General features: G+C 34.4%; 1 protein-coding gene across 1 annotated transcript in view; it reads left to right on the forward strand.

The window, feature by feature from the left end:
• LOC106659618 (alpha-tocopherol transfer protein) overlaps positions 1–16,718 on the forward strand; it is an 87,356-nt gene that overhangs the window by 16,274 nt on the left and 54,364 nt on the right. The gene's annotated exons all lie outside the window — the stretch shown is intronic.

Below are 16,718 nucleotides of genomic sequence, written 5' to 3' on the forward strand. Positions count from 1 at the left end.
TAAATATATTTAATTGTACTCGGCGCGTGAATTTCGCGCTAATAACCGATTCTCGTATACGGTTAACTATGATGTAAGGATCGACGTACACCTGCGTACACACCATTGCATAATCGAGATTTATATTTTCATTTCGACACGTATCTAGGTACATATAATGTTTTTATATTATCATAGCTTTTGCGGAACCGACCCGCAAAAAACTCGCGTATACGAATGTAAGTAACGACGTAGAGATTTTTTTTTCTTTCATCCTAATGAGTGCGTGTAATTAGGAATTAACAATGTGTGTATGTGTGTGCTCGCGTGGGCGACGACGCATCAAGATGCTTTTAATTGCATTAAAACCAACGTGTAGAATCCGACTCACACACGTGTAATACGCGCGGCAGCGAAAAAAAACGTAAGCTTTTTTTTTGCGCTCTACTCTCTCTTTCTGAGCCAAAGTTAACCCCGCGCCCTGAAAATTCTCCTCTCTCGCGCGCGCGCGCGAGCTCATCTCGTGCGCTGCTTCTTTCTATATATATTAGGCTGCTGCTGTCGCAGGGCGAGGGGTTGCGAGGGGGATGCATTACCTCTTGCGGGTCGACAGCAGCAGCAGCAGAAAAAAGTAGATTAAGGAGGCTTTAGTATCATCAAGCCGGGACTGAGAGAGGTTTCAGCTCGCGAGGGGGCACGTATTGTATCGCAAAACCTAATTTCGTTAAATTTTTTACAAGTATTACTCGTGCATTAATTATAAAAAGACAGACGCGGGGCTCGATGCAGAAAAAAATTATTGAAATAAAAATGACGTTGTAATTTCCTTTTGATCGTATCAATGGGATAGGTCGACTAAAAATTGCATCTTCGCTCTTTATTATTGCTTAATTAAGCATGTTAAATTTAATTAATACAATAAGTTCCAGGCTCATTCATGATTTTTTTTAATCACCGAAGCCTCTTTGAACGAAGCTTGCGAAAAAAAGGTCGGTTAATGATTCACGTGCGACTGCCGGGCTTTGTATGTATGCGTGTAATTTTTGAATATATATCAGATGTCACGTTGAATTTTTTAACGATTTGGATTGTGTTACTCGTGTAAAATTAAATATTTCACGGGTATAGAGGTGTCCAATTAAAAAAGTACAAATTTCATGCCTTCAATTTCTCGCGAAAAAAATTGCTTCATTTTTCGATCTTCGTGAGCGCGTCGGATCTAGCTTCACAGTTTTGATAGTTATTCGTAGCTTTGAGCTTCATCGCGTCTGATAGAAAAAAATGCAAAAAGTAAATTGATTAATCTTACGAGTCTAGTGCAAAACGACACCTTCGAGTGGAGGTAGGAATTTGACAAAAAGAAATAAAATTTTGTATTTTTCTCATTTTTAGTTGAGTCAGTGTCATTTGTTGACAAAATTTTGTGTCTACGAAATGAAAAAATTCAGCTTTTAGCACTCACCGACGTTGTTTGTTATTTTCTGGAGAAATCTCAAAACTAATTTTCAAATTAGGATTCGATAATCGAAAAATTGAACATTTTTTAAAAAAAATAATCCTTTGTTGAAGATTTGTACGGGCTATTTAGGTTTATTTTAATATATGGTCGACAATTTATGTTTTCATTTGTTCTTTACATTACGCTCGCATTGAATGCATTTACAAACAAATGGGTCATTAAAACATTTGATGACAGTGGGATGATAATGTAAATTTTTCAATTCATCCAGATCTATCTATTTTAAAAACGTTTCTGAGGATTATTATTCAGCGATTACGAAAACAACTCTGTCATCGTTCTAACAAATCTAGTGGTTTTCCATATTTACTTTACAAAACAGCGCCTGAGTCTTAGATACCACTCACGCACATATGTATAGCAGGTCAGCAACTTCGAGGGGTGAATACGTGATGTTATTTGAAGCGATTTCAGAAGTAATTTAACGTTGTAGAATTAAAATGATCTACTATATTTTTGAAGCTGAATTTCCGGTAGAAGATTAAATAGATTAAAAAGTTATAAATGCGCCGTAGTATTCTCTGATATACTGCATCGACCTGCTTGCTCGGCTGTCTCCAATCCGAAATCATCAGCTTCATCGCTAATTAATCTAAAAGCCATCCTCACTTACCATCAATGGACCGACACTCTATTCACCTTGAAATCTGACCTGTGAATTGGCTAAGAAATTGAACATTTTAGGTCTAAAAATCAAACTGAAAATCCACAAGGATTTTCGTAAGATTTTAGAGGCTCGCTCAAATTTGTTCAATAAAACATTGCGTTTAAAGTGCAAGGTCAAGCAAAGCAGCTTCATTCATATTAAGAATTACTGTAAGTACTGGATTATTGTTTTAAAAAAAGTTGTGTAGTAAATACGAAAATATTTAATGGGCTACTTTAATATTCAGTACAATGGCGAGCCTAATATGTAAAGACGTAGAAAACTATATAGTAGAGACGTAAAGTTCTAATCAATAAGAAAAGGATGTTAATATTTAAAATGTATGCATTGAAAAGATTTCCTTTACTTAACCGATTGAAACACTGACCTGAAAGCTGCTATAAACGATACCGATTGTTTGATTATCTTTAAATTAAAATATGATGATTATATATTCAACCTTGAAAATTCCGGACATGCAATAAATTAGCTTACCAAACTGCAGTTTTCAATGTTCAGAGTTATTATCGGCCCAGCCGCTGTATCGAAATCTTTCATTGATCTTCTCATTATTATTAATGACATGAGTTTAGCTTTCGGTGGATAAGTGTACCACTTGATGAAATAACTCCGTCAAATTTTAAACACTTATACATATTATTCTCATTAATATAGTAACTATAAATTTCATGGTTCACTTATCATTCGTTCAACAAATCATTAGTGGCGTTGCTTAACAACTGATTTGGCATACGTATGCAAATGATAATGTCTGGATAAGACATAATTGTAAATAAACTTTTTAAAGCTTCTGTTTGATCTTCATCCCATAACATTGTGATCTAGATTTTTTTTAATTACACAAACCTTATTATAGATACCTCGTGGGTGATAAAATCAAACAGTAAATTAAGATTCACGTCCCCATCATGTTATTACTACTCTTACTAAAGTAAGATTAGTACCGCACGATTACATATTTTGAAGAAAATGAACTTTATAGTAACGAAAGTATAAAGCTATCATTAAAAAATTATCAAAAAAGAATGCAGCGATCGTATGAGCTTATTGAGCAAAGCAATGCAGAGGTATATTTTTTTCAAAATAAATAAAATGTAAGTAAAATTACATGGAAAGTAGATTTTTTTGCACTTTTGAATTGCTTAACTTGCAAAAATCATCCCCTAAAATTTTAAACTGAAATTTGAATGAAATCAGTCAAAATCAAAGTCAAGGTTAAGATCAAACGTATGCATAGCTCCTAATGTCATTTTAAAATGACATTTTACAATTTTATTTGTCTGATCGATGTCATTTCTTCTATTTTATACAGAAATATTTTATTAAAAGATACAAAGTCAGTTAGTAGCATAAATATCGACAATAAGATTTTTTTTCGATTGAATATTTTCTTTTTAAATTCTATATTATACATATTTTCAAATTCTTTTTTATATATTAATCAGAAGATAGCAACTTCATCATACAAATCATATATTTTTTATTTTATTAAAGTAATTAGTAGTGTATTATCATAATATTTATATATTTTAAAAAGTGATGACTTTTGATGTTTTTAAATAAACGCATTGTAATCGGTCGTTGGATTTACGTAGACGGCGTACAATTTGCGCTACCTTGCAAGTTTTTGAATTGATGATAAAGTTTGCGATTGAGAATGGGTAGAGTTTGTAATGGAAGGTGCTAGTTTTAATTTACATCAATTAAAGGTATATGGTTTATCTGATTGAGCTAAAAAAATTATTTAAATGTTTTACAAATATCTGCTTGTATTACAAATGAAAAAACCTAGTTAAAAAAAAGGATTTAAAAACTATAAGAGTATCCTTCACTTCATCGATAGAAATGCTGATCTGAAAGCTGCTATAAACGATACTGCTCGTTTGATCATCTTTTATATGAAATGTGATTATTATATATTTAGCCAAGAAATTTTGGAGATGCATAAATAGCTTACCAAGCTGCAGTTTTCAATATTTAAATCGATAAGAGGCCCAGCAGTAAGGACGAAAGGCTTCATGGATCTTCTCATTATTAATAATAATAAGAGTCTAGCTTTCGGTGGATAAGTGTACCATTTAATAAAATAACTAAATCAAATTTTAAAAAATTTAAAAGTTTAACTTGGATAATATAAACTGACAAAATCTTAGAGTAGATCCAGCATAAGTGGATAATTGGATCAAAAGATATTTTTTGCTGATGCAGCAAACTTATTGGGCTCTATTTTTCTTCTAATTTTGCCAAATTAGTTTACTGTGGTAGCAAGATATATTTTTTTGATCAAGTTGATGAAGATTTTTTTCAGTTTAGTAACCAAAAATTCCATGGTTTAATTACCATTCAATGAACAAATCATTAGTAGCATTGCTTAATAATTGACTTGGAATACATAAGCCAATAATTATGACTAAATAAGCGTAAATTGTCACTAAAATTGTTACAGCTTCTCTTCTATTTTCATCCCATAAAATTACGAACTAGATTCATTGAAAAAATTGCAACATTATTATTCGAATCTTTTGAATGATAAAATGAAATAGTACTGCGTAACAAATAATTTTTAAATTAATAATATTGTAACATTTACCCACGAACCACTTAAAATTATGGTAAAAGCAACAACGCCAATGCTTATCAAGTTTAGAAAATTTGCCATGGAAGCGTAATTTTCGAAAAGTCTAGAAAGCATACGATTAAAAAATATTGAATCAGATAATAAAAAATACGGGGCTTAAACAACTTTTGATTCAATAAATAACTAACTCGATATTATTTTGATGTTGAAGAGTTATTTCTCTAATTTTTCTATCAAAGAATTCGCTCACAGTGCAATTATGTACGAATTTTTTAAGCTTATATTCAATGTCCATTTCTTTCAAGTAGTATCTAGAGTTAAAATTAATACATTCATAAATTACTGAAAATACCTTAGTAGTTGCATATTTTTTGATTAATTTACTAATAAGACTTCACGTACTGCAAACACTGAATCTCACCAATAATGAATCCCACAACTATGCATTGAAAATAACTCAAAAGTGCAAATATCGAGAAAACAATAAGTACAACGAAAATCTGAAATGCATAAATATAAATGTAGTATTTATCTTCATCAAAGAAGTATGCCATTTTCAAGGGAAGATTTTTCGAAAATTTTTCATCATCTGATAATGCCCATAACATGAGAAGCTCTTTAGCTGCCGGTCCTATAGACATAGCGGCAAAAAGTGGACTAATAAACGCTGAAAAATAATTAACTTGATTCATCTTTATCTTTTACGTAAAGAAAATTATTACCCATTTCCATGAACTGTATAACTACTGCTATTTTAAGTATCTTCATTATTATTTTTTGGCCTGCATCATCGTTTCGTTCGAAAATTCTTGTTATTAACATCATGCACATAAAAATCTGAAATTATGTATCGTCCAAAACTGGTTGGGGTACATTTTTCATAAAATATTTTTTATAAATTTTTTTTTTATAATGACATTTTTTATAACGTACGTTTTTTATAATTTTTTTTTTATAATCCATTTTTTATAAACCGAAATTTTTTAATCTTATAATGGTACTAATATTTTTCAAGTATGACATAACATCGTCATTTTCAACGTACTCATAATATTGTGAAACTAATGAAAATAATTTTTCTTCTTTCTTTTTGCGGTGTGGGTCTTGTACTTTCCGTACTTTCTGTCCTAATTGCAATTGTCTTAGAAGATAGAGTCTGTCTAAATTTTTCAGCAATTTCTTGTAATTCATCAATCGATTGAGGATTACTTGGCATGGTCTTCAGTCTAAGTCGTGATATACCTTTGCGCAAATTGATTCTTTCAGGGATATGTTGTAGGACACCTAAATGAATGTAATTGAATAAGTTTGATCTCGTTACCGGAAGGTATATCTTTAAGCTCAGTACGTAATACTTGTGCTGGCGGTGCTTCGGGATGAGCTTCCGCTTTTCTTTTAATGCCGGACACAACCTTGATTGCTTCAACTGCGTCAACATCAGGAATACATATGTGGTCACTCGCAGCACCTTTCACCAATTGTAAATCATCTGGACCACCGATAGTCACAGCTCGGGCACAACGCTGAGAAGTCTTTTTACAAAGCCAGTACGCTCGTTTTCCTATAGTGCCGCCGTTTTTATAATACAGAAAACCTTCTAAGGATAGATGATAACTGGAACCTCGGGATTTTACTAACTGCGGGCCATATTATTTATTAAAACCTTTACTTTGTTGCCAGTCGAAGAAGCTATGATGTATAGTTATTAAATTCTGTTCACAAATCTGATCAGATCAGCTCTGCTGTATATACATATGTTGACAAATAAGTCGATGAGCTCGGTGTATACATACGTTGTATACGTGTAAATTTATATTTATAAATTTATAATTTATTATAAATAAATGTTATTATAAAAATAGGTATTATAAAAAATGGATTATAAAAATTTGAATTCATAAAAAAAAGAATTATAAAAAAAATTTTATAAAAAATGTCCCCCCACCTCCAAAACTAGTTCAATATTGTTATTTTAAGTACAAAGTTATATACTGTGGTTAGAAATTTGACTTTTGTTAAGTTAATAATTTTACGTACCTTATCTTCGTTTAAAGTTAAAAAAATATAGCTACCCATCAACGTTGTGCCACCAAGCCATTGGTACATGTTATCAACGACAATAAGGCTAATTAAATCAGTCTCTTTGAGTACCATCCCCATTTTTATACCCTTCGAATATGTATTTGTTATTAAAAAATTATAAAATAATAAATATTACATACCGATGAGATGCTTGTAACAAATAGACAGAGAATAATGAGAGATCTTCCTACTAATTGCATATATTTTTTTTGCAATGGCCAAATGAAAGCGAACTTCATTGATTTTAAAAACAAAGGAAATTGAGACGGAGGAAAAAGTTTTTCGAATTCAAGTACGATCTGGGGTTTTTTAAAGGTTTTGTTGTGGTAAATCATGATTTATCTTAGGGATTCCTGTGACTGTTTTTTCTTATTATGATCTAATTTTTGAAATAAGTTTATTTAATGTATTGTTCTCTTATTAAAATACGTATAGTACTAAACACATTTTAAACAGAGATAGTGAAATTAAAAAAAACTGCGAAGATACCATTAAAGTTTAATTTTCAGAACAATAGAGATATATATTGACTTTTAAAAAACAAGGAGTGTAAAGAAGTATTAAAAATTGTCCTCGCCGTATTTTCATAAATAAAATACTATTTCCCAAGGCTGTGAACAACAGAAAAATTCCAGGCCCTGTGCCCTGAAAAAACAGTTCATTATATTGATTGCTATGCCATCCAACTATGTACTAATGCAAACACTTTTGGTGAGCACTGATTTCAATTATACACGCATGCTTTCGGCAATCTCTATTATTCTGCGTGCGTGTACGAATCGGTCTACTTTTTTTTATTTCGGCTGTCAATTATTTGTTAAAATAAGAAAAAAAAAGTTATTCCGAATTGTAAACAGATCTAAAGGCTGCTACATATGACATAGAAGTTTTTATTATCTGAAGGCAATAGTTCCAATTCAAATTTTTATATTATTTAAAGTCAATGTACAAAAATTAAAAAATTCTTACATTACTGCAGGTTTCAAAATTTAATTCTATGATTGGTCCAGCAGTAAATACGAAAGGCTTCATGGATCTCATCATTATGAATAATAAAATCTTCCGTACTTTTGGTGAATAAATTTCTCCATTTATTCCACAACTTAAATAAAATAACGTAAAATAAAATTTGTTCATACCAATTGATTGATTATTTTTTGAAAGTACCATGTAATGTAAAAATCCTCACTGGCGATTTTTATAAACTGACTAGGAATACAAATGAAAATAATAAAACTCAAAGCTACACAAAATACAATCAACATTTTGACGGCTCCTGTCCAATCTATTTCAATTAAGATTACCATCTAAATTTATAAAAATATTCGTATAGTTGAACAACTCATATTAATTACACAACTCAAAACACACCCCGGTAGCCGTTAAGATGACAAGACAAGACAGACTAATTAAAAGAACACATATCATCGGATCGGTTATTTTTTGTATATTACCATTGTAACTAGAATTTATGAAATTTTAAAACATAGAAAGGATAATCATTGTCTTATTTAGTATAACTTACTCGATACGAATTTGATGCATACGAACTAAATCTTTGAGCGGTTCGTAGATCCACGTATTGGCATTTTCTTCATTAAATAGCTTTTTATGTTTGTATACTTCATTAATTTTTTCGATTTTGTATCTAAAGTATAAATTGTCCACATTTATCAAAATTGTTTCGTACATTGCACTAAGCAGGAGGCCACATGAGATGCTGGTCACCAAATGTTTTGAAATATTTTTTGGAGCCTGATGGCACATAATGATGAAGTTCCTTATGATAAATTTATTGCAATAGCTGAAACTCGTTTTAAAAATAATATTGATTTTAATTTAAGTTAAATTGAAAAAATATGATTTTTTGACCTGGCGATGTCATTTGAAATGTTAGAAATAAATGCAAAAATATTTAATAATTAATGATAATCAGGTTGATTTTGAACTTTCAGCTCAACTTTTTTTATGAATTGAACTTGTTTTATGTGCTAGTAGTCACACATAATGCACCAAAATAGTAGGCAATAATATTTACAGGTTTAAAAAGCAAAACAGGCCAAAAACCATGTTTTTCAAAATTAACTTTCATTTTAAAAGGTATTTTGAACTGAATTAATCTTAGGGAACTTCATCCTATATGTGCCAGTGGACCCCAAAAAATTTTTCATTTGTTGACCTGCATCTCATGAGGTCTTCTTATAAGTCGAGTCGTTTTCATCTACTGCGTACTGTAAACACCGAATTTCACCAATAAAAAAAATTGCAGCACAACAATACATACAATTCATCGAAGCCATTGATAAACCAAAAACGAATAAAAACCCAAATTGAGCTGTTAAGATACGATAAAAGTATTTATCTTGATCGACGAAAAATTCTGTGTGAAGAGGAAGGGTTTTCTCATAAGTCCGATTGCCTGGAAGTACCCAAGTCAAAAAGGGCGGAATAGCTACAGGGGCTATTCCATAACTAATAACGAATAGAAGTATTGCCCCTAAAATTTATCATAATAAATAAAATTGATTCACCACAATAGTAACTTAATTTGCTGACCCGCTTGAAAGTGAGATGAAAAATATCCTTTTCTGACATTCTCGACTCTCTTTTCTTTCATAAATACGTACCGAGGTGACGAGTATAAGCAGCAAACATGAACATAGGGTTAAGTTACCTAGTATTTGCACAATTTTGTTTTGAAAAGGGTATATATAAGAATTTTTCAAAATCTTTATGCTCCAAGAAAAATTCTCTTCCCATATTTTTATACAATTTTGAATATTTTTGCTCAAATCAGGATCTTTTGTAGGATCCATCTTAGTTTGAAACGATATTTTAAGTGGGCACTTAAAAATATAAAGCAAAATTTTATTTACCTTTTATTAGCTCACATGAAAATTTTTTGATCAGTGTGTGGAACTGATTGATGCTTATATGTTAAATATGTTTCTTTAATATAATACTGTAAGTTTCAAACGCGCTTCGCGCGTTTTTTCATTCATGTTTTGAGGTTACTTAAGTACTAACTGTCTGTTGACAGTTACCAACGCAGGTTCTCGTATCGAGTCGGCTCACGTCAGTCGTCGTCGTCAGTTTCAGCCAATCAAAGGCCGTTTTACGCGGCCTCACTTTTCGGCCGTTTGAGTCTTAATTTTAAAAACAGGATCAGTACTTTTTTCTCACCATGCGTTTTTTATAAGTATCCATATATTTTTTATAACACGTACACCACCGGACTTAGATACTCGGACCTCGAAAATTTGCGATCGATTAATTGCTTCCTTCACATTTTTTAAACAACAGCGCGTGACTATTGTCACGTCGGGAGACGGGACTTTTGTAACCTCACGGTTACTGTGGTCTTGTATAAAAATTTTTTAGTGCCAAGACGAGACGTCTTATAGCACAGGGTATATTTCCGTGTGTTTATGTGGTTTTAAAATATCGTGATTGTTCGAAGGGAGAAAGGGTCACTTTCCTCAAGGCGAAATGGTTACCCATTGATCGCCTCGGGGCAGTGATGTCATTAGGAGTTATATTGTTTTATGAAATTAAATTATTTAGAAAAGGGGAAAAAATACAAATAAAGTTAGAACAAGCATTTTTAAATAGATAAGGATATATTAGAATTTATGACTTACATTGTTGAGGTGTAGACGGCTGGAGGCGTCGTGGCACAGAGGCAGAGACACAGAGGACACTAAGAAAAGAGAGAGGTCCGGGATTCAAAAATATATTTCCCGGCCAACTTCGGCAGAGATAGGGCTGCCTATTTTCCGGGGCTCTTGGTTTTTGATTATGTTAAATATATCGCGTTTTTAGAGGTGATATCACACTATAGACTAAAGTACAACGGTACTTTTAAAAGATTTAAAAATGTTCATATTTATTATTATATATGTGTCTTCAGTTTTTGTAAATTTTCAAATAACTTTAGATGTTGCTTGCTAGAATGATTCCATGACTACTTACATGTCTTAAAAAATAATGACTTTTTCAAAAAAAAAATAAAAAATAAATAAAAAACAACTGAAAGTTGTGATTTTCGTTAATAAGATATTACTCTGTACGCGTGGCGTAGATGCCACGCTTGTGTTTCTTTATTAACTTGTTATGACTATAAAAAAAATATTGCTCTTACTTAAAGAAAGCGTGTTTTAAAAAATGCATTGCATAGATCATGTATTTGTTTCTTCAGTTGCGGCAATTTTCTCGCTCTATACTTTACCATAAGCGAAATGGATGGTTGATTTCGTGAAATATCATTCACGCGTGTAACAACGCGTAAAACCAAAGTTATTTTTTTAATGCTCGCTATGTTTTGTTATGTGTCATTGCGTTACCTGGACAACAGCATATCAAGCACGTGTGAAATTTGTAAGGTAAAAGTTAGAGAGACAATAAATAATTACGAAGTGAAAATAAAACAGATCTAAAGGCTGCTACATATGACATGGAAGTTTTTATTAACTAGTATGTTTCAAACGCGCTCCGCGCGTGTTAATTTTTTCACTCGTTTTTTGAGGTTATAGTGACTTTCAGGCGCGCGTACATCTTTCAGTCAGTTTCGAAAAAGTTGCTATTTTGACCGTAGATGTCACTTTATTACGTTTCGACTCGAGTCAAAAGTCAGTCGACCAATCAGAGGCCGAATAGAGTGGCTTCACTTTTAGGTCCATCTCTTTTTTATAAGTTAGATTAGACTAAAAGCTTTAGTTTAAATTCAAATCGTCGAGAAATTTTAGGACAGTTTCTTATAAACAAAAATGAAAAAATTGCTACCTTGCTGCAGGTTTCGAAATTTAATTCTATTATTCGTCCGTCAGTAAATACAAAAGGTTTCACACATCTCATCATTATGAATAATAACATCTTCTGTACTTTTGGTGAATAAATTTCGCCATTCATTCCAAACCTTAAGGGGATATAGAAGCTAGCCAAAATTTCAAAATTTCAATCCAGTTTTCCGAAACTTCTACTGAATATTTTGCCAAAAGGCTCTATGGAGACCTTAAGAACATTAAAATGAAGGTCGCCAAAGAGCCCTCATATTTCTCGTGAAGGTTCGTGTCCGTAATCGAAATTCAAAATTGTAGCCACGGTAATATGTCGGTAATATGTTACGGCAATAATATGCTCTGAATCAACGTAAAGGATCAGGCGTTTCTTTTTTTGGCTTAAAAGTGAGTTTAATATAAAAAAAAAACGAAATATTAAACAAAATATCAACTACGAAGTGTAAGTATAGCGTTTTCCACCTTTCAAATGAACTTTTTTTTCTATTCTCGCAACTTACACGCTCGGGTTCAATAACTAAATGCACTTTTTCACTAATCAAGAATCCATATTATAAAAATTGCACACTTCCTTGTTTCGAAACTCGCCCGTCTACGAAATTATCGCGTCCGTCTTGCAACTAAATCTAAAATAAACTAAAATAAAAGGCGATCCACATGGTAAAGCGAAATAGATTATAAAATTCCTGAAGTGGTATCGCTCGCGCGTGTAATAAGCCCGGGCGAAAATCCCGGGAACTTCAATTTCTCTCTCCGTTGGCCACACTGCATCATCACGATCATGATCATCGTCATCGTCACGGAGAGAAAAATGACCTCGCGCTTATTATTATATTAATATAAGTATATCGACGGATCGAAGAGTGAATAAATGGAAAAAAAAATATCGTCTATAATATTAAATAATCGTGTGCGTATGTGTCGCGAACGAGAGATAGAGAGACGAGATTACATAAAGACTATTAATGCATTGGGTAATGGTGTTAAAACTTTCGTGTTATAGGCTACATACACAGCGAAAAAAAACCTGATTTTCTATATAATACACACGTGCTGCGCTGCGAACGTAACTAGCTCTCTAGTCGAGATTCGCACGACGACGACGACGACGACGTCTTTCCCTTTTATCCGCAGGCAGTGTGTGCGGACGCTGATTTAATATATAGGTAGAGGGAGAGAGAGAGAAAAGCTCGACACAGACACGCGGAAGTTTTTGGCTCGAACGAGATTTCGAGAAGGGGGTGAACGCGTAGCAGTGGAGATATAAAGGAAATCGTTAATGATGAATGGCCGTTTGATCCTCTTTTTTTTTCCTACTCGGTCACTGCTGCGGTGTTGTATAATGGAAATGATTTTTGCCTCGTCACCACGGGAGAAAGTCAACGAGTCGAGACCAATAGCGACGTTATAGATTATGCGAACTGTTATATAGTTTTCCACTATACACACACCGCTGCATCTTTGTATACAAATACACACGAACGATGAGCGCTCGAGCATTACGCGTTTTTCGCGCGCATAGCCAAAGCCTTGAAAGTGCAGCAGCAGCAAACAGCAACGAAACATATTATACAAGTCAAAAGTTCAAAATAATAGCCCGAACGCCATTCAATTTGCCTTATAAACATCGTAGCAAATACAAAATGCAACAGTTACTTTCACTGGCTTAACTCGTGCTTTCTATTATTGCTCTCTTACCCATCGTAGTTGTAGCGTGCATCTTTTTAAATGACAAAAGCAGCTCCAGCGAGAGTCAATTTCGTTTTTTTTTTATTTTACGAACTGCGCGTATAGTCCATTAAATCCTGGCTGCTTTTAACAATGGCAGTTTACACGTGGACACTACTCTCGCGTCAGTATGATGACACACAGAGGAGACATAGAGAAAGTACGTTTTAAAGCTTAAAAAAGTTGAGAAAATTTTCTGAAAACTCGATATCGCAAACTCGTGCAATTTGCAAAAAAAAAAAAATTGTCAGTGGGTGGACGATAATAATTAAAAAAGAGCGGCTAGGGGGGCCGATTAAGAAACCGCTATGGTAAGCTGCAGGATGCGTTATACTCGTACATTATATGCTATACAAGAACAATTAGGCTCGCGCGCGGAGTTGGCCAATATTTCAGCTCTATAGCCGAGAAAGAGGTCGACGACGTGCGCAGCGCACGACGAGTTGCATTAGCTCTGCCTTTTCTCATTACATCCAATCGGTCATCGTAAGTATCGCCGACTACGACTTATCATATCTGTCATACGCGCGAGAAAGGATTTTTCGAGAAGTGGACCTCTCTGTATATATAATGCATTAGAATCGAGCCCGCGCACGTGTGTGTGATATATGCTACACGATCTGCAGCGCTTCGTCATGGAAAGGTGATTGTGCTCATGACTGCGCCAGGTTTTATATATATACATTATACACACACACGGAGCATCGCAGCTCGCGCGAGCTGCAACTTTCAACACGGAAGCGTTGCACATTTTGCCTGGGCTCGCGGCGGCAACGGCAGCAAGCGGCAAAACGGCTCGCGGTGGATATAGGCTCCTGCTCCTGCTGCTGCTGCTGCTGCAGCGCAAGAGGCAGCGACTTGTCTTTCGAACGAATCGTGCTGTGCAGTCTTGGCTAGAACGTCCGACCGTTGATATCGGAGTCTTTTGGCTTTGGGTTTCTTACTGCTAAGCATACAGTTGTTATTATTTTCCGTTGTTTGTTTCGAGCGTTTTATTACACACCGAGCGGAGCAGCGGCAATCATAAACCCCGATTATTATAGTTGGGCTTTCTATCGAGGTGAGTGTGCCACGCTAAACTCTTTTTTGTTGTTGTTATTTTGCTCCATTGATGGGAGGGTTCGCTGACCCTTACGCGTATATATCTTGTTTCCAACTGGTGAAGGATTGAAAAACGATGCTCGATAATTCTGTAACTCGAACTCGATCGATTAATCAAAGAAAAAAAGAAACGAATGATTACTCACATTAAACGCGCGTTTACCTCAAACTTTTAATTGATATTACTTTTTTTTTGTCCATCACCGCGCGCGACAGCGAATAACAAACAGACACGAATGTAAAACTCGTGTCGCTCTTTTTTTCCTGCAATTTTTTTCCATAACGATCTTTAAAGATTTGATCGTCGTATGCGTGTGTGTGTATAGATCATCGTTGAAAAAAATTCTCAACAACAGCAGCGAACAAGGACGTTTTTTAAAAGGAAAATTTTTTTTTCTAACCGATGATGATGATTGTGATCGCGTATCGTACAGCACACCGATCTATCTTTATAAATGCAAAGTCACGTGATCGCGTTGGAAATTAAATAGCCATCAAATGTCATCTCTCCCTCTCCGCTGCCTAACTGGTTATATTCGGTCATAAAAACAGACATTTTTTTTTCGAGAGAGAGACAGATTAATAAATGAATCATCGAGCTCGCGCGATCCGCTTGTTTATTATATGTAGATGCAATTTTCGAAATCCGGATACGTGTAACATTATAATATATCATGGGAATTTTTTCATTCTCTCTCTTATATCCTCGCGAATGATTAATTCATACTCCAATTAAGTGCCGGTGTACACGTACGCGCGTATTTAAATTGTGCGCTTGGTGATTTTCTCGAGTCTTTAATGTACCTCGCACTGATTATGCCGAGGATAGGATTGATTGTTTAGTTTTTGTTGTTGGCCTCTTGATGAAAAGCAAACATTCTGCATGCGGCTAGATGGCCATAAACTATACCGGCCAGCCAGCAACAATGCAAATTTCTAATTTTAACGATTGTAACTAACTGCGATATAATAAATTTTCCATGTCAAATATATTAATTTAACAGCCTCAACGAGGTATTTAGATCACGTGAAAATCGCGGATGTTAGGTACGATTAATTTTAAACTGACACAGCTCGTGATTTTTATAATAGAGTTATTATAGAAAATATAAAAATCTAATCCTTCATCGTAAGTACTGCTTCTATAGCGTATATGTTGAATAATATCGTGAATTAGTTACGGCACTGCGATACGACCCCAATAAAAAAATCCAAAATCTGCAGTATACATATCGTTTTTATATAATTAGAAAGTTTATAACGTACACATACACATACCGATTCTGCAATACCGATGATAATATAAAAAAAAAGAGTTTTTACACTTATCCAATAGCGATTCCAATTTCCTGCCGCGTCCCGAGTGGAAAAATTTCCGAAATTCCCCGATACACTTATCTATCCGTACACGATGATACACGGCTTCTCAAATTGCCACTGAAGTGCTCGGGAGTAAATGAAGAAATAGCAGTAGTACAGTACCGTTAAAAGGCGAGCGAGATCCCTTAATGCTGCTGCTGCGCCTCGTGCTCCAGAGCGATGACTGTGGGGGCAATGACCCGCGCAAGCCGACACGAGCCACAGCAGGACACGATCTTCGTCGTCACGGATCGCTTGCTATAATAATGATACGGCTCTAGATTGCGAGACAACCTATTTTTCTTTTCGCATCGTTGAGTGCCAGATGATGATCGATGATAAATAAAGCTCGTGCACGCACGTGTGTGCACAGCTTTCGAGCTTTAAAAGTTTCGATTCGCAATGACTATTTCGATTTTTATCATCTCGCACCTGTTCTTAGCCACATGGTCGATCGTTTCTATATCATTTTTTCTGGCTATACGTAAATTATGTCAACGTGTTAGTTCAACGACAACGACGATGAATATTTAGCAACTGGCGCGCGCGCGGAAAGGAGAAAAATAGAAAGGCGCGATATACGATAAGTATACGAAATTTCGCAGAAATTTGCTCGCGCTTACACAAATTGGAAAAGCCTCGGCGAGCCTGATATATGTGCAGTTGCATATTGCGAATTGTAGGTTTGAGTGTTAAGAGGCCATTATGCCTCGGGAGCCGTTGGATTACAATATGCTAGACGCACACGTATAACTTGTCTGAAAGATTTTACTCGCAGCAGCAGTAGCTGAGATTCGTCGTAAATCTTTTGGCTTACGCGAGGGGGCGAAAATCTTTCTTATACTCTAATCTTGATGAATGACTTTGATGAACAATGGGTCACGTGCGACGTAAGCTCCTAAAACTTGG

The sequence above is a fragment of the Trichogramma pretiosum genome, unplaced genomic scaffold (assembly GCF_000599845.2).
Source record: "Trichogramma pretiosum strain Unisexual culture from Peru unplaced genomic scaffold, Tpre_2.0 scaffold39, whole genome shotgun sequence".
In the NCBI taxonomy this organism is placed as follows: domain Eukaryota; kingdom Metazoa; phylum Arthropoda; class Insecta; order Hymenoptera; family Trichogrammatidae; genus Trichogramma; species Trichogramma pretiosum.